This window comes from Haliaeetus albicilla, chromosome 7 (genome assembly GCF_947461875.1).
Source record: "Haliaeetus albicilla chromosome 7, bHalAlb1.1, whole genome shotgun sequence".
NCBI classification, from domain to species: Eukaryota; Metazoa; Chordata; class Aves; order Accipitriformes; family Accipitridae; genus Haliaeetus; species Haliaeetus albicilla.
This window is the reverse complement of record NC_091489.1, coordinates 30,539,894-30,561,939: the sequence shown is the minus strand read 5'-3', so window position 1 is coordinate 30,561,939 and position 22,046 is coordinate 30,539,894. Positions and strand designations below refer to the sequence as shown.

General features: G+C 36.4%; 2 long non-coding RNA genes across 3 annotated transcripts; both read left to right on the top strand.

The window, feature by feature from the left end:
* Nucleotides 1–2,967: 2,967 nt before the first annotated feature.
* LOC138685867 (uncharacterized) lies at nucleotides 2,968–5,210 on the top strand. The gene is made up of 3 exons (XR_011325249.1): nucleotides 2,968–3,886; nucleotides 4,074–4,229; nucleotides 5,084–5,210. It is a non-coding gene; the product is annotated as an uncharacterized lncRNA (long non-coding RNA).
* Nucleotides 5,211–9,526: 4,316 nt separating this feature from the next.
* On the top strand, nucleotides 9,527–20,345 carry LOC138686121 (uncharacterized). 2 transcript variants are annotated; one of them, XR_011325470.1, is made up of 4 exons: nucleotides 9,527–9,619; nucleotides 10,631–10,822; nucleotides 11,732–12,700; nucleotides 14,970–20,345. It is a non-coding gene; the product is annotated as an uncharacterized lncRNA (long non-coding RNA). The 2 variants fall into 2 exon arrangements; XR_011325469.1 differs by lacking the exon at nucleotides 9,527–9,619 and having other exon boundaries at nucleotides 9,924–10,822.
* Nucleotides 20,346–22,046: the final 1,701 nt, after the last annotated feature.

The window sequence follows — 22,046 nt, the reverse complement described above, 5'->3', positions numbered from 1 at the left end:
AAGGTACACTAAATGATAGCAGGTCATAATGGGAGGTGAATCTTGTATGAATCATCAGAAAACAGCAACTGGGAATAACGCAGTATTTTTAAGGGAATCCCATGTAGTTAGTGCCTATGTAATCACAAAGGAGTTTTACTCAGCCCAAAACTCTTCTAAATGGTATCTGGTATTTAAGAAACTTGAGCAAATCAGAAAGACTGCATTGTGATAAGTTAAAATATTTTCTGGTTTTTGATTATAGCTAATGTTTTTCCACAGAAAAACATTTCAACCTTGGTAGCACTTAAAGACAGACCTATAACTTCAACAGCTAAATATAGTTTTCAGTGGTAGTGTAAGAACATCTGAGGTAAAATAGTCAAAACATCTCTCACATGATACACTCACTCAAAATTCAGGTTTAAAACCTTCATGGGGACTCATATTTAATATTTAGTTAAACATTGCCAATTATCTTTGGAACCACAGAATAAAACAGAACTCTAGTACTTGTCACAAAAAGTGACATGGAACAGCCTATTGCAATATGAATGAAGCTCTGAACATAAGTAATCCTTTTAAAGAATAAAAAGGAAGTACATTAAAGGTTCAGTGGCTCTCACTAAAATTAGTTACTCCCAACACTTATCAGGAAATGTGATCCTCTTAAAACTATCTTGGAGAGGATACTGTCATTTTGATAATTACACGTGACCCCAGTTTATGCTAAGATATATGTAAAAATAAACTACATCTTTACTGGTCTTCAAATATTTATAAGCTTTCCAGCTGAGTAGTGCTAATTAAAGCTTTATACACTTAAAAAGAAAATTTAAAATAGTACTTTTAGCTTGGCTTTTATAAAATCCTTTTTTTTCCCCCAAGATGTCACACAGCAGCACAGCAGCAGTGGCATTATGTGCAGAAGGCCATCATAACTGAAGAGTAAATCAGGAGCTACTATTTCCATTGCATTGTAATTTCCCACAACTTGTTTTGTTGGCATTGGTAGAGTCTAATTCAGAATTCTTGGGTTCAAATTTAATTATTTAATTTGAATGTTTCCCAAGGTGTCTAAGAGTAGTTATAGAGAGCGTAGAGCACTGATCTGAACACCAGTAGCTGTTATTCTACTTTCTGTGAGCTAACTACAATACACTTTTTTAGCAACAGAGATCTTTCAAGTTCTGTTTCTCTTCCCACACTCTCAGTGCAATAGTTTCAACCTAATGTGACTATTACTTGGTACATTAATATTAACATCAGGTTAGGATTAATAACATAAAAGGAATAAAAAAGATGAACTGGAAGCTAACTTTTAGAGACCAAATGCCCAGTTCAGGCTTACATAAAGACTCTGGTGAGAGAGAGAGCTCCTAAAGCCCTTTGCATTTATTAAAGCCAGATTTGGATTTACAGTGAAAGCTGCAGAAACCTAAAGGAAGCCACCAGAAGTAGGGCCAATAAAATACTGTCAGGTTGCTGATAACCCAGATCAGTTTCTTCACCTAGATCAACCCTTGTGCCAGTGCAAGGGTAGGATGGCATGGGGTAAGAACAAGGGACCAAGGTAGAGATGATTCTTTCTTTTGGCACCAATGCGCTACCAACTTAAACTTTATGTGGAACTATAAGATAGTTGTCTTTGGTGTTAAGGAAATTCTGCTTGAGGATTAAGCAGAAGAGAAAAAAACATTTTCTTCCAGTCTACCTAAAGTGATCACCAGTAAGTCCTCTGGTTGGAAATGTATTGTTCTGAAGCCTGACTTCTGGGTAGAAAGTATGTGGTTTTGGAGACCTTGTTTCTACCAGCCCCACAGAGCTTTCCTTTGAGGAGAAAGAAGAGGGACAGAGTACGTACACATGTGTGCATGTGAATCCGTGTGTGTCCTACACAATTGCTTTGCACCTTGGTAGTCAGTTGGGCTGTTCTGGGGAATAAATGGGGAAGTACTTTCTTAAAAAGGAAAAATACATGCCCTGAAACTGGTAGTTTTAAATGTTCATCACTAGCTAAAATAAAATTGCTCAGTGTTGTTATTACAGGGGACATTAGGCAACAGTACTGCAAAAGTGTAAGTGGGGGAGTATTCTTCTTCTTGTAGGGTACTACAGCCACGAGCGCTCTCTCTGTGGAGAGTGCTGTGCATCAGACGGCAGATATTTACAGGAAGGTGCCTTAGGTACTGAAATCTTTCAATGCATGCGTCTTGTATTCTTTTTGAGCATGTTGGATGCTTACTTTTCCATAATAAAGATGAGTGAGGGTATGCCACTACAAGTTATTTCTTGAATTGTTTAGTAGACGTTTGTGCTGTGAATGGCTGCTAGAGAAGTACAAATTGCTGCCTTATTATGAAGAAGACACTTCCTTCTTAATCTACCTTCTCTCATCTTCAAGTTCTAAATGAGATTTTCAGCTATTTTTATGTGTGTTTTTAAGGATTAAAAGTTAACATTATCTTGCGTATTTCTTTCTTTGTTTTTGTTATGTTAGAACCTACAACTACTTTAAGGAGATGCTTATATCAAAGATTAGTACTTACAAAATCTATTGCAGCTAAATGTAATATTTTATTCAGGTATTGCTGTGCTTACCTTGTTTTTAGCTAAGCTGCATTCTAATTGAATGTCACTGGTTTTTAAAAGCTTTCTTTCAATACATAATGTCTTTGACATTTAATGTCTTATTTTATAGAACTATTTAACTTGTAATAGTAATGCATTCATATGATACAAATTTATAGCATTATTTATAATTTGGGCAATCACTTTAATATAATGGCATAAAGTAACATTTTCTTATTGCAATAATATTGCAAAACAATACATGTTATCATCACATTTACTGTACAGTTTTTACTATGTTTGATGTTTGACAATGCCATACAGTTCAGACCACAGACCGTGTGGTCCCAGACCACTGTCCAGTGTTCATCAGCTCATGTATACTTGAGGAGAGCAATGAGTACTGTCAAGGGTGGTCTGAATCTCTTCCAGTTCCCTGTTTTTTACTTTTTTTTTCTTACTTTTTGATTTTCCTTCCACCTTTTCTGTTTCCTGTTTTCTCTAATTATTTGTTTCTTCCTGCATTGCTTAGGGAGGACGCTTCAGCCTTGGGAGCAGACTTCTGCTTGTCCTTAAGAGGAGACTCAAAGGAAAAGTGACCAAATGAGAATGTTTCTGAAAGATTAAAACCAGGGTAAGTACACAGGATATTTTCTAGCTTCCATCAACTGAGTAGCTCAGAGAGTTCTTGACTTGGATATGGTGTGTGAGTATTTAATAACCCTCAGTGGTTTTATGTTCTATGCAGTTGTCCAGACTCTCCTAGTGCTCCTGTAAGCTTTTGGCACTTACCATACCTTTTGGCAAGTAGTTCCTTAAATCTACTCTCTGCTACATGAAGAAAACTTTAATTTGTTTCCAGCGTAGCTCATAATAGCTTAATTTGATCCCCCACAGTTTTTGTTTTGGAAGAGGCAATGAATACTTGGTCTCTATCCAACCTCTCTGTACCACTCATGATTTTGCAGATCTTTGTCATACCCCTTTTTTGTCATCACTTTTTCAAACTAGAGAAAAATATGTATTTGACAAGTTTGGTTGTTTTTTTTTTTTTTAGAGCTTATAAAAAGGTTTTTAAGACCTTGGGAAAACACTACTGCTAATGAAAGATACCATCCATTCTGTAGAATGATGGGCAGTATTCTGCTTTGCTTCGTGATTAATAGATGGTTGAGCTATCTGCTTTTATGATTCATATGCCTTTATCATCACTAGCAGGGGACTGTCCCTTCACTTGCCTGGTAGTAATCCTTACCATAATGAGGTTTGCTGCAGTCTGCCAGGTTGTTCTGCAGGCAAACAGAGCCATCCAAATAAATTACAGCACAAATAATAGGTAAGAGGCATTTTCGTCTTCCCTATCTAATATCTTACTGAAACAGCTCTAGTAATAAACGGTTAACAGAAACAGACTTTTCAATGTATTTAAAAAGGACTGTCAATCACAGTGGAAGTAATATCATTCTATCTGCTATCTGTAGTTACCATTCAGAAAATGACATGTTCATTGAATCTCCTTGTAGACACAAAATAGGAGTCTTTGCTGAACTTAGAAAGAATCTACAATCTCAGCACATGACAGTAAAGTAGAAACAACCAAACAGACAACATCAACTTGAAATAATCAGAAGAATTGCACTGGCAATGCACTACTTGGAAAAATCCAGCAGTTAACTTAAGTAAGAGTGGATTATTCTTTTTGGGTACTTCAGTATAGATTACATTACAGTAAGGGAAAAATACTGTGATTCTGGCTTTTGTCTTTTGTAATAGAGGCAATTGGCTTTGCTTAATTTTATCATAGAATCACAGAATGGATGAGGTTGGGTGGGACCTCTAGAGACCACCCACTCCAATACCCCTTCTCAGGCACAGTCACCCAGAGCAGGTTGCCCAGGACCCCATCCCATCAGGTTTTTCATATCTCCAAGGATGGAGCCTCCACAACCTCTCCAGGCAACCTGTTCTAGTGTTCAAACATCTTCACATAAATAAGCATTTTCTTACATTCAGCCAGAGTTTCCTGTATTTTAATATGCCTCTTGTCCTGTCTAGATACCACTGAGAAGAGTGTGGCAGTTTTCTTTACTGAAGGTCGGTTGTAACGGGAAAGACTGAAGTGACAGAGGAATTGAGTACGTTGGTCTTTTCTGTGTCCTTTCTCATCAGGTCCTCTGTCCCATTCAGCAGCAGGGCCATGTTTTCCCTAGACTACTTTTTGCTGCTGATCTACTTGTAGAAGCCCATCTTTTTGCACTTCCACATCCTTCAACAGATTCAACTCCAGATGGGACTCAGTTTAAATGTAACAGATTATTTTAGATAGATTTAGCTAATTCCAAAGCCTCTTGCAAATTAGCCTGGCTCTAGCAGAGGTTTCAAGACTGAGTTTTACAGATGCTGCTTGTTACTTGAAGAACTAGGAGTTTAAGAAAAGTAGAAATGCAATTCCTAAACCAACACAATTGTTGCTTTGGACCTCAGTTTCCTGAAATATAGGAAATCTATTTATTTTCAAATTAATTTTTGCCAGTAAAGCAAATCAGACTCTCCTGGACCCGGTGTAGCTGACAAAGCACTTAGAAATGGAACGACCTGTATGAAAACTGAGGTAACTTGTTGTGTTGTTCAAAGTGCCCTCTGGTTTTTGCACTTCTCTGTAATTTGCCCTTAAAAGAATGCATAATACTTCCTGAGGAGACAAAATGTCATTGTTGCTCAACTTAGCTGGAGCTTATGTGAAACAGGTAGCTTATTAGAATTAGCTTGTAATTAATCTAAACTTTGCTAACTATAAATATTTAATTGATTTCTGAGTAGGCAGTAAAAATATATTTGGTGTAGATGGTTCAGTGCTCTAAAAGCACTAAGTCAGAAAATTCCTTTGCCTCACAAATCCCTCTGACATGTACCACAGCACTGAAAATTACTATTGACCACAATATAGAACTAAAGTCTGTGTATTTCACAGTTAAAATACATGGAATGTTTACGAGTTTAACAACTCCTCATGGTTTTCCTCTAACCATGACTATTTCTTCATTTTGATGTGCTGGCTGCACATTTCCCCCCACTGTGTCACTTATTTATATCATGAATCTATAATCTTATTTTTTGAAAATCTTTCTGTAAAATACATAATCTACTCCCAAATGCAAATTAAATAAACAAAGATGAATTGGGCCTGCATTCAAAAAAACCACTCAATTAAAAGTTTCAGGAAATGCTCAAACATTTTACCATATGGAAGTCCCTTTAAGCATGAATTCAAAATTAACCCCTGTATGGGATTGACATGCTGAACTAGGAAAGCAGGTCATGTTTGTAGGACAAATATGTGAGCACCTAGAAGTCAAGTGTAACACTTCTATTTACTGACTGATTCAATGTCCTCTTTCACAGCAATAGTAAGGAAAATGAGATTGGGGAATGCAGTCCTCCTTGCTTAGTCTGCAGGCAAAGAGGTATTTACGTCTATACATATGCTTTACTTGCAACTTGCAGTTTTTTGGTGCATGCGTGAAAATTTTTTTATACCATATGTGTGAAATGAGAGGCAGAAATGACCTTTTACTACAATTTCCATGGTGACGATCCTCATCTTGGTGTCATTAAACTGTTCATTAATACTGAATTAACTACAAGGGACATCTGGAGTGGACGTGATATAACAAGTAAAAGTAGAAGAAAGGTAAACTTTGTTAAAGATTGTGCTTTAAATGTTTTCAAGACATCTGTTCTAGAAACACTTTGCAATTCCATTGTCTTGCACTGTCAGCATGCTTTACGCAAGGCAAACAGCATATGGGGAAAAAAATTACTTAAAGCCAGGCTGATAACTTGCAGAGAGGTTGTCTTAGCTTCTTAAACTTTGAATTTCATTGTGTGTCCTGAATATGAGAAGAAAAGAAATTATGCACCATTTCTTTCAAAACCATTTTTATTTTTGAGGTATACATGCATCTATGTGTATTTCTAGATATCATACATCATTCACATTAGCAATAACTGAGATAAAATGTCACTTAATTCTCTACTTTTATTCTTAATATATAGAGTATAAATTAAACAGTCTTGTTATGTTGCTGTGAGCGCTACAGAGCTGTGTTTGCAACATTTGTTAAGACTGAAATCCCATAAATAAAACATCTAAGAATTCAGCTTATCTACTTTTGAGATGGCACAAATATGTTCACATATTGTATGAGCTGAAGGAATCTGGGTTTCTTAGATTGAAGAAAAATAGGTTATAATTGGTAGCAGCAAATAGTGTGATCATCAAGAAAATGTACACTGTATGTATTGACTTTTAATAAACAGGAGTAATGGCCCATTCTCTGTTTAGCAGAAGACACATCAATAAGTATTTAAAGAGTCTGCTTTATTAGCACTAGGAATTTAGTAATAACAGGTATGAGAACTCCAATGTTACCTATGAAATCTCATATTTAATGATATTTAGTATTTGTTACATTTTGCAGAAAACAAAAAGCAAAAGAAAGAACAGTTGAACAGTTGTGTAGTAAACGTCTTCCATTTGTTATGTTAATAGTTTTGCATCTGTGCTTGTTTGTTTGGTTTTTTTCTTCTTGAATTGTTCTCATTTGAGGAGCCTGCTCTTTTCCAGACTAAGTATTTGCTTACATTTACGCACCACAATTATTTCACCCAAGTTGACCTATTTCTGTAATTTGCAGACCTGGAACCAAAGCATGTGTCTCAATAAGTAAGCAATCTGATAGACTCTTTCCAAGCATAATATCTGTCAAATGTAATGCAAATACAATTATTTTGGGGGGCTTTCTCTGAGGAGGTGGGTTGGTCAGAGTTTACTATGTAGTAATGTGTTATGAAATGTTACCATCCCTCTACTAAATTCTAAGTCCCAAGTGAAGCTGCTCCCCATCTCATTGTAGCTGGGCCACTGTGGAGGTTCATAGCCCTGGCCACTCACGGCAAACAAGACTTCTAGCCCAGGCGCTTGTGGTTAATGTTTGCAGATCTAGAGGACTTCGCTGTTGACCACTCAGCTAAACGTATGATGTGAAATGCCCTCACTTCAGAGCAAGAGTTTCTTTTGGAGTAGTGTCCAGGATTTCTTTGGCAATTATTAATTTTGCAAAACAGTGTATCAAAATAGTGTATTTAAAAGTAAAGATTGCTTTTGTTATGAACTGTTTTCTTCTGCTTAAAACCACTATGCATCTTCTTTTCAGTACTGTCACGAGTCTCTGACTTAAAGCTGAAGAGATCTTATTTTGAGCCACCATATGGTTGTGAAATATAATTTTTTAGGTAGGCAATTTTTTAAGACAGAATAACTGAGGTCTAGTCTATTGTTGTTGACTTGTATCTGTCCTTACAAGCATGACAGGCACAGAGTGAAAGCTGTTTTTTCTTAGGGATGATTGTTCCATCTTGTGCTAACATTGCCCACGTTTGGTGACATCCTTCATTATATACTTTAAAGAGTCTTACATTCCTGATTAAAGTGCATACAAATCTATTGAAATTCTCTCAAACTATTGTTTCATTTAGTGTGCGTGCCATGGGCATCACAATCACCTAAACTTTTTTCTAAATGTTTGCCGCACTGTATTTCACATTAGCCTGACCTAACTTAACTTACCCACATCTGAAAGACTGTGTCAGGTTTCATTCACTGTAAGTTAGTATAGCCTCTACTGATAGCCGGGGGATATATACAGATCTAGTGAAAGTGGCTATATGCCTTGTTTTATTATTGCTGGAATTTGACCTATAAGAAACCTTCAGGTTTTATCCTGCAGAAGCTGTTTCTTAAGCCAAGGAACCCAAATTCTGTTTTCCCTCTAGTTCTTTTCTTTCTCATATATGAGCTGACTACTGAAATATTTCTGTGGTTTCTGAAAAGCATACTGTTTTTTCCTTTTTTTAAAAACAAACCACACACGATTTCCCCACCCCATCCTCCAAATACTGTCTGTGACTACTGATATAAATCTTGTTAATGTCCCTCATTGCTACTTTGTAAAGAGCTATTCTTGATCTACTTTTTCTTCCAGAAGGAAACTCTTACAAAAATCTTTTCTGTAATGGGACAATCTTCTAATTCTTTGAAGAAATAAAATTTCAGCATCCTCATTAGCCTTTCATCAGAATTTGGAGCACAACTTCTTGTGTTCAGGTAGTTCCTTATCCCATTTTAGTTTTCCCTTTCAAGGTATTACTTTTTCAATTGGAACTTGACATCACTATTTACCATAAATGGCACTTATGACCAGGGACAGTATTCAGCGATCATTAAAGGCAGTGGGCACTTTTGTCTGCAGCAGCCACACTTTGGGACTAAAAACCTACTCAGACTTCTCTCTAATCCTGTTCAGATGCAGAAATACACTACGAGAATCCAACAAGACTCTAACATCAGACCAGTTTTAATAGTTTTATACAGTTTACTTACATTAGGATAGCATACCAAAAAAAGTCAGGTTAATGCAAATGTTATAAACCTGTAGATATCACTGCTGAATCACAGCAGTATTTCATTTGAATAGCATAATGTGAAACTGCATATAGAAGGTGATGGCCAATTAAGCATAGAAAGAAAGGTAGAGACAGATCATGTATGAGGCTGGATAATACATATGAAAAAGTCTGCTGGTAGAGTCATATTGGTAAAAGAACATCTTGGCAAGAATTGCTGTTACTGGTTCATCACACAAAGCCAGTTGTACTAACAAAAGCACTTTGATATCAGCCTTATTGTGTCTATACTGGAAGGATAGTGGAGAATTAATAAAAAAATAATACAAATAAAAATTCACTAGTGTTTCTGAGTTGGAACTTTTTTTAGAGTGGGTTTAAATTGATTTTTTGCTAAATAACTACTGCTAGGATTTCTATTTTCTGGCTTTTCATTACCTTCTCCTATTCATGATTTGCATTCTACTGGCCTCCTTAATCTAGTCTTTAAATCATTTCTATCAACCTAAGATCAAGCTATCTCATCTTGGTATTATAATATTAATATGCTTTGTTGTTTTCAGCTTGGCAGTCTTGTTCAAGAATGTACATCATTTATATTCAGGTAAGACTTTATTTGTGTGAAGAAGTTCAAGCGCAGCAGCATTTCTATTTCCCCTGGTACATTTTTCACATTTTAAACATGTAACCATTCTAGATCACCTTTTCCATAGCTTGAGTAAGTCTATTAAAATCATATTTGCTCTAGGCAATAAACCAGCCTAAAGCTGAAATACTGACTGTGACCCTTTGGAAAGATGTAAAGAATTTTTCAGAAAAAGTGTTGTGTCCCTTTGGCAATGTCACAATTAATTATCCTTGTGACATTGTATATCTAGCACATATATTGCCATCAAATGGCCAGGGTGAACTAAAATGCATTCTGTTATTCTATATTGCATAAAGAAACTATTTTAAAGTTAAGCAGATATTGTTATTATAGAAAGTGGAACATTGTGAAGACTGCAAAACTCTGCTAAGGCAGATGTAGTCATATATTTCTAAGTAAGTCAGTCCACTGTTAATGTAGCATTTTAACTTCTCATAAATGTTACGGTGCATAACTTCTAATAACTATCCTAAGCTGTATGTTTAACCAGAAAAACAGAAGTAGAAAACACAATTTATCTACAGGTAAATTGTAGCTGATCTGTGATTGTTTAAGGTGAATTTTACCTGCTTCATCTAGATATATAGCTTAGTGTTAGGGGATTGATAGAGAGTTGTTCTATTAGCTTTACTTGAACTAACCTCATTACTCTTGAATTCTTCTTCCCTGAGGCTATTTCTACCCCACTTTGTACAACTAGATCAACATGAAAAGACTGAAGTTTTGCAAAGACTTGAGTCTATGACATGAACTACTAATTTATCTAACTCCTTTTTTTTTTTTTGTCAAAGTAGCTGGCTTTTCTTGTACAAGAAACTCACTAAATTGTCCAATTAGATTGTCAGAAGGAGCATTTTATTATTAAGGTCTGAGAAGACATGTTTGAGGTGTTTCTTTTGTGTTTTTAAATCTGTTGTGATTAAACTTTTTTTTTTTTGGTAACATTTCATGTTATTTCATTTTTAGGTTGAAGTTAAATATGGAAAATGATCAACAAATAAGATGAGTGTCAAAACCAGAAATCATAATGGAAATGGTTTTGCTACCTTTATGGAGGCAGTCTATAATGATAACATTTTAAAAAGCTAGAATATGTATTTCATACACACAAAGCTGTCACTATTTCATGAACTACAGAAGTCCTTCATGATGAACATGGTATTTTTCTTTCTACTTATCATGCTATTTACCTATTCAGAAAAGTTAACATTGTTTTCAAATCCAACTTAAGCAATGTCCAAAGAAGTAACTGAATTATTTAATAAATACAAACTGGTTTCAGGTGGATTGTATGTTGATAAACCTGTTTATTGCTCCACATGCAAAGCATCAGCAAAAAAAGTCTAAAATATGTGTGAGTCTCCAGCAGAAAAAGATTAGCAATAAAAAGCTTATGGAGAGCAGCCTAGGATAATACTGTTCATAGATAAGAACCTTCTTTGATATAGCTTCTTATTTCAAATAAAAACATCAATGTGCAACTGAATTTAGGCATAAAATGAGATAATATTTTAAAAATTCACTGCTAAAATAATTACATCTGGAAGCAAATATTTGATAAGCACTTCTTATATACATCACGGCTATAGCTTAACACTTGAAATTGAACTCATTTAATAAGTGGCATCTTCACAAATCACATCTATGGGATATTGATTTTGATACTGGAAATGAGCAGATCCAAAAATAATGACCACTCTGCAAAATGTAGTTGCACTCCAATATTGTGGGGCATCTCTAGCTGTGAATTGGTGAATTTCCATTTCCACCTGATTGCTAGTTTAAGAACCTGGAATGATGTATCAGTCTTAGAGCAAGAAACTGGAAAGTACTTCCATCAGCAGCAACATACAAGACACTGACATTATATGGTATTATATATAACAGAAGCTTATTGCTATTTATTTTTTCCCAATAATAATGATCTATTTCACCACAATAATATCATAATTTTAAGAATTTTATTGAAAATTTTCAACCATCGCATGCAAGAACACTTTACAGTAAGAAACAGTGTTTAAGACTCAGGATCTAAAACCTAGCTCTCATTTGTTCTACCCATTTCAGATGCTCTGTGTTCAAATGTATTTCACTGACTACTTATGTACTGGTGACCAGAAAGATGGACAGAAGATGGGAGATGTTTGTGGCTCAAGTAATTACTAGTAAATCCATCTGTAGCAAGACGTGTGCTCGTGGGAGGGAGCATGATTTCTGCGAGGTCCTGGGGACAAATCCCAGGCAATGTATCCCACTGCTGGTCCTGCTCCCCCCTCGGCGCATGACACAGTGGCTGGACTTTGCTGCTGTGAAGTACAGACCTGACATCTCCTCCTACTTCTGGTGACAAGTCACTTGGGAACACGTGGCCCTCGACACGTGTGGTGGCCAGCATAGGACAGCCAAATTGTGAAGGCAGGCGGCTGCCCTTTTAAGTGCACAGGCTTATTTCTTTAGCACCTTCTGCACATGTAAGCTTCTCTGTGGCAGCTGCCCTCTGGACACTTGTTTCAATTCTCTCCCACTATTCTGGTCCTTTATAACATCTGGGGGGGATCTCTGAGGCTATCAACTGATCTCTCTCTTGTTCCTGTCTGCGATTTCCTCAAGTATTATCTCAGTCTCCAGATGGAATGGTAACCCTCCAAGTCAGGGCTCAACAAGAAACACACATCCCTACACGTGCCCCAGAGAGTGACTAGAATTACTGTCATTGCTTTGTAATCTTCCAGCTGTGGCAGGCTCTGCAGGTCATTCACACAATCGAGTATCAACCATGCTGTTTGCTGAAGGATGCCCGCATCCAGAAGACTCAGGACCCATGCAGTCACTGACCCTCACTTCCCGCTGTTGCTCAGTTACATGAATGTGAATGGTGCATGCTCCTTTCTGTCAAGCTTGGCCAACCTCATTACTGTGGCACCTAGGGGACAATTAAACCAGGTTCTCGGCTCCTGCTGGCCTCCATAGCATTGCTTTGGGTCGCTCCAGAGACCACCGCAGCCTGCCCTGAGCCTCCTGAAGGCTTCTTCCCAGGTAGGCACTTAATGCCCAGGTCCAAAGGTCCCCTTAACAGTGAATGCGTGGGACTGCTGCCTGTCCATGACGCCTTTAAATAACTGGGTGGATGCAGCCTGAGTGTTAGTAAAAAATAACAGTATTTAAGAAAATTTTTCAAATTTATTAAGAGAGATAATGTCCGCATTTAGAATGACTATGCAACACAGTTTGTGACAGTGTTGGAGGGGCTAAACCTTCATCCTGATAAATTATACTTTGAGATGCATTTACTTGTTTTGAAACATTATTTCTCTGTGGTTTTCAAGAAAGTGTTTTCTGCTTCTGAAAATAAACAAGTTAGCAGTAAGAGGGTACATTTTGGTATAAAACTATTTTGTTTCTATTCAAACAGAAGGTATTTGGGAGACGAACTTTCTTACTTTGCTAACTAATAATGTAATTCTTTTTCTTTAGAGATAGTTCTAACACCTTAATAACCCTGTAGGATACTTATTAAAATATAAGAGATTGAATTCTAATGAGGACACTACAGACGTCTTCTTGAAAGAGAACCCCTTCCAGGAAGGGTTCGCTATTAGAAAAAAAGATTAAATTCATTTTCCAACCTATAACAAAAGGCAGAATGTAGTACATAGCTGTAACCACCTACGTGAATAACCATAAATGAAGTAGTGTTTCCCTGGTTAGCCAGCCATTTATCCCCTAGACTGCTATGCATGAGCAGGCAGAAAGTCTGCATTTTTTCCAGAACAGATGATTTGGAGACTTTGCTATATATCAGCCTTAACTGTACTTCTTGTTGTATATAAGTACTGAAGGATTTACAATAAAAAGGGTATCAGGACATTTGTGAAGCTTGTAGATGACCTGTGGAAGAGGATACACAATGCAAACACCTTCTGCGTTACTGTACAGCCAGAAAATGACCTGATGGAAGACAGCATTGTAGAGCCATGGTGGTAACGTGACCAGATCACAGAGATCCTCAGAGGAGAAGGGGCTGTGACCATCATTATAGTCCTATCCAGCTGATAGCAGGAGTGAAACGTTTTATACTCCCTGCTTTCTCTAATACTGTTTGCACCTAGGCTTCAGATTCACTGTAGTAAATGAAATTCTGTATCCATGGTAAATAATTTACTCTCAGTCAAAATAAAAAGAGGTTTTCCTGGTAAGTTCAATACAAGCAGAATAGGGCTCATAATACAGGTCTTGACCAACTTGATGGGGGAAATAAAAACAAACCTGTTTCCTACAGATCAGGAAATACTTTTGGATTATGGTTTACTACTAAAAAGATTAGCACTGATTTGGGCACGTTAGGAAAAGCCATTAATATACTAGCCACAAAAAATATTGTAATGAGGTAAAATATACATTAAAGCTAAAGGTGATGAGTACTATAAAAAAATGAAAGTCAGAAGTAAAACATCTAAGAATTATGATGTAAATATCCTACTTTCCTAGTATATCTTACACTATAATGTCAATGATACAGTGATGTGCTATTTAGTACACAAAGCAATAAAATACAATTGATGGAGAGGACATTTTAATTACCAGCATTCAGGCTGAGTATTATTGTGAATCTCCTATAAAACCTGTACTCCCAAGTTATGAACTAATTTTTACTAAGTGATATAATGAAACTAAAAACACAAACTGTTATGATACCCAGGTGATCAAAGGTAAAGCAGTTATTTACATTACGTTACTGTTCTCCCTTCACACCAAACAAATAATTTAGAACAATTTAGTTGAGAGGAAAGTAGTGAAGTGGATATGGGGTATAGTGCATTAAGATGAAAGAAAAATATAAGGAAAATGTAGATATGCTTTCACAGTGCTGGAAGCATTATAAGAAAAGGAGCAGGAGTATGTGTTGTATTTACAGGCGATAAAAATAGAGTGTACTACTAACAGAAAGGTGAGCAAGAAACAATATGAGAGGTTAGGCAAAGCAAATAAAATGCAAGAGAAGACAAAAGAGCAAAGTAAAATTAGAAAGAAAAATAACCATGCCATTGCTTCAACAAAGTTGAAAGACACCCCCCCCCCCCCCCCACGCCTTTTTTTTCATGGTGGACTCCATACAAGTAAAAAGATACAGTTCTGTGCCCAAAAGCCATGCAATCCTGCATGAAGTCCAAGGCAACAGACAAAGTGAATGTAGTTCAAGAAAGGTATAGCGTAATGGTGATGCACTCATATCGTTTTATGTATTGTGGTATATCAGTTGCTTGAACTGAAATTCTTAAACTATTGTTTTAAAACTTGTCTCTAGATGAAAATGTGAGAAGGATGGTTATAAACTTCAGCAAAGCCAGCAGAGGTTGGGACAGGTTGCCCAGAGAGGCTGTGGATCCACTATCCCCAGAGGTTTTCAGCACCCAACTTGTAAAAGCCCTGAGCACCCTGATGTGAATTCAGTGCAACCTTGCTTTAGGCAAAAACTTGGACTAGAGACCTCCTGTAGGCCCTCCAGCCACAGTGAGTTTGTGATTCCTTTATTTTGTACAAGCTATGATTCTGTATGTATCGCAAGCGCTATCTCGCTAACGTTAATTAGCAGATGTGCTTTTGTAACTGAAATGTGCTTTGAGAAAAGATTTGCCTCCAATCTACAAAAGGTGCATAGGAATTGATGAATTTAAAACAGCAGAATCAATCAGAAATGGTGAGAGTAGATAGCCATGAATAGATGGCATCATTTGGAGGGCAAAAAAGCCAAAACCAACCAAGCAAGCAAGCAAAGAAAAGAGATGGAAAGGCAAAGAGTTGAAAAATTAATTCAGTTATTTCTTGTTACATATGAACTAAACATATATTTTTAGTGGTGTAATTCCACCAATTTTTATGATACATGATATCTGTTAAAACAAAAATAGTAAGATGTATAACATTTACATTCAAGATAGCCTAGGTTTTCATCAATAACTATTTTGTACTAGTTTTGCACTATATATAATGTTAAAATTTTGACTTGTCTTTCCAATTCTTACATCTTTTATTTAGTCTCTGTGTTCATACTTTCAACTCACAACCATAAACTCTTAGCTTTATTTTTTCTGTCTGGCTACAAAATTGTTGTAAAAGACAAAACATATAAAATAGCAGAATAATGAAAGTGGATGTCCCATCTGGTGTGGTCTAGATTTCCTCAGTGGAGTATATATGACCTTCTTTCATTTTTGACACTTGAAAGCTTTCTTTAATAATGTCATTTCGGTCTAATTTTATACAGTCAGCATGTTAGATGTCTTTTAAAAGTACTCCCATCTTTTATTGTTTTTAGCAACCAATTAGTTCCCAGCCCAACTAGTCCCAGCTGCTCAGCTGTAGACTGGGGGATTTGGCATAGCATGTTAGAATAAATCACTCGCCTTCTGCCCTTTGCAGTCTTAAAATACAAATCAAAGCATAGATGTAGATGTGTGCAATGACAATGGAAGAACCAAACCAACAAAATGCATCCATCTACCTCTTCAAATAGTCACCCCATGTAAACCTTTCTAATGCCAAGATGTTGTTTTTCTGGAAAGAAAAGATACAATCATTTAAGGAATTTTATAATTAGTAAATATTTCTACTAATACTGCAGATTAATACAATGCTTTCCTCTGCTAGATGTGACCGCATTTAATTATCTTCTGTCCTTGCAAAGCCACTCGATGATGTGACTCTCTTGATTATAAGAAGGTTCTGCACAGCAGAGGTCAACTTCCTAACAGTTGTATAGTACGTCAACAGTGTCAGTTGAAGTCAGTAGAATTACTTTTATGTACTTTAAGTTTGAGCACATGGTTAAGTCCTGCTTTTTTCTCTGTTCTTCTGTATTGAGGTCACTTTGACTGTTTCATTCTATTTGTGTTTTCAATCTCCATTTTTTACTGAGGACATCGCAGGCTGAGCAGGAATTCCACATTTTCAAATGGCATACTGAAAAGTGATTTCCTGCGTAGAAGTTTTCCTCTTTATTAAGTACTTTCTGGAATACGTCTCAGTTTGTTCTGATACAGAATAAGTGTGACTAAAAGGTAGTTCTGTTTCCAGCAGCCACTGGCAGAAGCCTGAAAAGGCTTCTTCAAGTGCCGCTGTCACAACTACAAACATCTGAACTGTGGCAAACTCCCTGGTAGCTGGGACCTGGGTGCCAGTTTGGCATTCCACTCCCCGCTCCATTGAACCAGCTCCAGGGTGCGACACTTCTCTTTTCTTCCTCTTTTCCTCTCTGAGCCAGGAATAGTTCCAGGAGCAGAAGACAGTTTCAGTCTAGATCAACAGCTGGGTTTTTTACCTTGTATTTTTATCTCTTCCATATGATGCTCATCCCAGAGAGAAGCCCAAGTTGAACATTCCTCTCTTTTTTTTTTCTGGGTCTTCTGCTGCACATAAAAATTCACATCTGTGAGGTTCTTTTGGAAACTCTGGAAAACTCCTTCTCCTTTGCCTTTGCAAACATGGATTTTGGCCATAGGATACAACTGGTGTGAACAGTAACGTTCACCATATTGCAGCCTTCAGCTACAACACAGTAGCCATTGCAATAACTAAAACATGCACCAGTCTCACATGGTACACATAATTACACCTGATACTTCTGAACTGTGATTAAGTTTTGGGACTTCTGCAAAGTTTGGGAACATGCTCCATTCCTTTACATTGTAAGACCAAACTGTGTTAGGATATTACTGTGTTGGAACAAAGTTTTCCAAAATAGTTGACTGAAAATAGGTCTGACTTCAAAGGATCTATAAATTTCTCTTCCAAAAGTGTTTTTGATGCTCTAACAAATCAAATAAAGACAAGTGTATAACTAAATACTAGAAAATAAGGGTCCCTTAATAATGTGTCTATATTAGATTATTTGAACAATTACCTCAAATTAATTGTTTTAAGTGTTTAATGTTTTATTTCTTTACTATCAAAAATGACCATTTCTAGATACAAGCATAACCTTAGTGGATAAAAGATGTTAAACTGAAATACTGTGCATCTGACTACTCATTAAATAATACCCATAGAAAATCATATAAACAAACTGATCAACAGTACAGAAACATTCTTTTTCTCTTTGTTTGAATAGTTTAGTTATCACATTATTTGACAGACCAAAATGTATTTCCCTGACAAAATGGATTAAAATCATAAAGCTCTAAGAAACACATGAGTATATTGCCTTTCATCTTTCTCTCCAATCACCCAGTTGGACAAATGGGGCTTGTAGTTACTTGCCTCCTCTTTAGCTCAGTTGCCCAAGGCAACAAACCAGAGAAATTACAGGTAATAGTTTATCAAATGCTTGTAGTCAGTTAACTCCCACTCTACCTGTCACTAGGAATCATTTTATTAACAGAACCTTGACCCAGGTGTGCTAGTAGCTTGAAAGTTCAGAAGGTAGGATGCAACTGTCAAATAAAAGATGGATGATGTGCATTTTATGTTTTAAATGCACATTAGCTTATCTGAGAGTGAACATGCTAATAAAAGGTGACATTTTATCAACGATACTGTGGAAGCCTTGTGAAAAGAACTCAGAGCAGTTTTAGCATGTTACATGAATGGACAGGGAAAGACTTCATAGTTAATGTACAAGGGCTGTAAGATTGCATTCGAATTTCCTGTGGTGGAAGTGTGCATTGGCACATGCTTGAATCAAAATCAACAAGACCATGCATAACAGTTTGCTATACAAGCAAGCTTTGATAAGTAAGAATAATGACAGTTAAGATACATTTTTATTAAATATAAATAATTTATAAATCCATTTTAGATTTTTATATTGCTCTGTTATTGGTATAATACATCATTTTTTTTAATAGCTACTGAAATTATACATTTAAAAATGTACCCTCACATATATGAGGAATGAACTTCCTCTCAACATGTGAAACTGTTGTCCATTACATTCTGTTGCCTTTTTTTTTTCAGTGATGTAGAAATTGAGGAAATAATCTCAATTTAAATTTGAATTTAAAATTTTTGTCAATTAATTAAAATATTTATATGATGAAAATTCAAAAATATTTAAGATTTTTTTAAGACATCTTAATTTCATCTTTTCCTTTTTCACTGTATTCAATGAAAAGTTGAATAAACAATGTAAATACCGATGAATTAAAGGGCTACTTTCCATTGTACACAATGAAAAGGAGTGCTTACTGTCTTTTTAATTTCTCTTAATTTCATTTTTTTCTTTTGTGCCCCAGCATTTAACTTTGTAGCAGTACAAGAAGCTCTTGAAATGAATTCATAACCAAGACAGTCTCTAGTTAAAAAAAAAAAAAAAAAAAAGAAGAAAATCTCAAATATTTTGTGTTAGACGAGATAAAAAAAATCTTTTAGGTAAAAAGATTGAAAAATTAGTTTATCTATGGATTCTGTTTGCAGATTGTGTACTATTTTGTTGGTTTAGATTTTTATAAAATAATAAAGAAAATGAAAATATAAAATCTGAAAAATGAGGTAAACATGGCTGTACAATCATTACTGTACATTATTAAAAACCAACCAAACAAAAAACGCAACCCAAAAAAACCCCAAACCAACCAAAGAAACAAATATACTTTTTTTTTTTTTTTTGTGATAGCATTTACTGCAAATAGAAGAGTTTTATTATCTGTATAAACATGCTTTTTGAAGTGAAGTACAAGGAAGTAAGAATTTACTCCAGGTAACTCATGTTACATGACCTTTGAAACAAACATACCTACTTTACAGGCTATGTGTAGTTCACAGGCCTGTTTTAAACCGTTTTATGGGCCGGAGCTTCTGACAGTTGCTTCTGTGATGAAGAAGATATAAATTTTCTTCTTGTTAAACATTGAGGCTTTTCTCACAAAACTGCTCAGTTCTGCTGCCCTCAGTTCAATGCCCACAAACACAGGCCCTGGCCCTGCATTGTGTTGTGTTCACAAAGGTGGCATCAGTTTGCCATGACTATGTGCCCTTCCCTCTTTTGCACAGAATTTTTCAAATGTTTTTAAGACTATCAAGATCTGGAACAGCCAACTTCCATTCCCGTCCTCTGCATTTCTCCAGCAACTGGTATTTTTATCCTTCCTTTAAGATCTGCATCTCAGACCAACCCTCTCTTTCCTCTCTTCTGGTGTGCCATGTATCCCACATCACAACTGGCACCCACGAGCCACTGCTCATCCAGTGGCCACAACCTGCCTCCTCCAGGGACCTAAATCTGCTTGGCTTTACTCCACTATAGGCTCAGTGTGGCATCTCCCATGACACTGCCTTTATTTTGGTCAAGATGGTTGATGGTGATTGTAATGCTGTGTGTAGGTGCCTTAATGCTAGCTTGGTTGAATGATCCAGCAGTTTGAATTGAAGCTTTAGCTCTCCTTTGGTACATTTATTCACTTATACAGTGTACTATTCACTCTCTTATTAATTTACATTTCCTATTATAACTCTAACAGGAACTCTCTAACCAGTCATTACTTTATCCATATGTTAAATGTTCATTTTACAGCTATTAGCAGAAATCTATATTCTGCCCAGGCTATATATCTCTTAAATGCTACTTTTTGACATTTCCCAGTTTTCTTGTCTTCCTCTGTAGAATGTCACCAGTGTCACTAGGCCTTGGATGGACTAAATACACCCAGATCATTAGACAAACACTAATTTCCTATCAGTCTCATTTTCATGCTCATTGTTTCAACAGAACATTTTTAAGCCTTCTGAGCATTGCTTTAGCTTGCCGTGTACACGGCTTACTACAGTTTTCTCAGAAAAATAACCTCCTATTTTGCAGCCTGATTGGTTTTCATCCAAGTACAGAAATGTTGCTTTTTATATAAATTTTCCCACCACCTGTGATACTGCCGATCACTTCTCTCCATTGCTTCTCTCAAAGATCACTGCCGTTGACTTCCCTGCTTCCATCCTAGTGCTTCTGCTCTTACTTTTCTGGCCATTGCACTGGTGGTTTTTGTGTAGACTTGTCCTCTGTTCTTCTCCATTAGCATCTCCTGGGATTTCTCTTCATGCTCACTCTAGTCTTCGCTGGAAATCTAGTGTACAATCTCATCTATTTACATGGACAGTTAAGTGTCTGCCTAGAGGCAGAAGTTAATTACTGTATTGTGTGTTATACAAATTAACATTGTGTCTAAGCATCACTCCGCTTTTAGGTTGCTATCTGTTGGGAGACATACCTTGCTTGGTAACAATGGGCCAACTTTCCACTTCAGGCTAAATTTCTCATCAGTGATGTTATGAAAGAAAAAAAAAAAGTATTTATATTTAATGTTATGCCCCTGTGCCTGTTAGTCTGTGGCAGGAAGAAAAAGACATGGTCTACACTTTGTTCCCTGCTTTCCTTTGAGTTCATTGCAGTGTGTTAGTCTGCTGCCAGCATCCAGGGAGCAGGATTATTATTCTCGTCGTGTGGACATTTTCTTGCCTCCACAGACTGAGAGCCACAAACTTGTCAGAGAGAAAGTCTGATATATTTGTACCTTTGTCCCTTTAAAATTAATTCATGGCAGGCATTACGTGTAGTCATCCAGGGAAAAACATCTTTCTTTATAAAGAAATTGGGTGTGTTCCCCAAACAGCATTTCTAACAGCTGATTTCCCATATATTATTCTAGCTCTGGCTGTGGGAATTGCATCCTTGCAGACAGCTGTGGAATGTTTATTCATGTTTCATATCTACAAAGCTGAACGTTTTGTTCCTATTCAGGAACAGTGTGGAAGACCTAGCCCAAGTTAGCTGGGAAATGACTTACGATTTTACTTGACCTGGAAGATCAGTGATCTTTGGAAGGTTTAAGGCCTCCAGAATCAACAAGTGTAAGAAGCAAAGGACAGGTCATGCTCATATTGAAGTTACTGACATAATTTCATACTGCTTCAGTGTAATCAACTGTACCACCAGTAACTGAGGAAAAATAAGTAAAATGCAATAATAATTTTCTTACTGGAATTAGAACATTTGAACATTTCTATTTTTACGTTGAAGAGTTTTCTTCTCATCTTTTATCAGGTCTTCCATTTTGGTGCTGGTGTCAACATCAGGCTTCATAATTTTATTCCTTTTATATATGTACATACTTGCCAGAATTATGGCTATTGTAGATGCTTTTACAAGTGAAACTGAAGAATGCGTGCAGATGCCCTTTACGGAAGAGAGTTAAGTTTTCTCTCTCTCTCCTTCTGGTCCAATAAACATTGATTTATAAAATGCAGAACAGATCCCACAGGACACTAGAATATTCAGTAGCTTGCTGAATATGCAGTGATCTATGATATGGGTTCAAATATTTGCTCCACATCACGCAAGCAAGCATGATTTGAAACAAGATCTCTTTTTTTAATGCCTGTTTACCTGTTGGCTTCT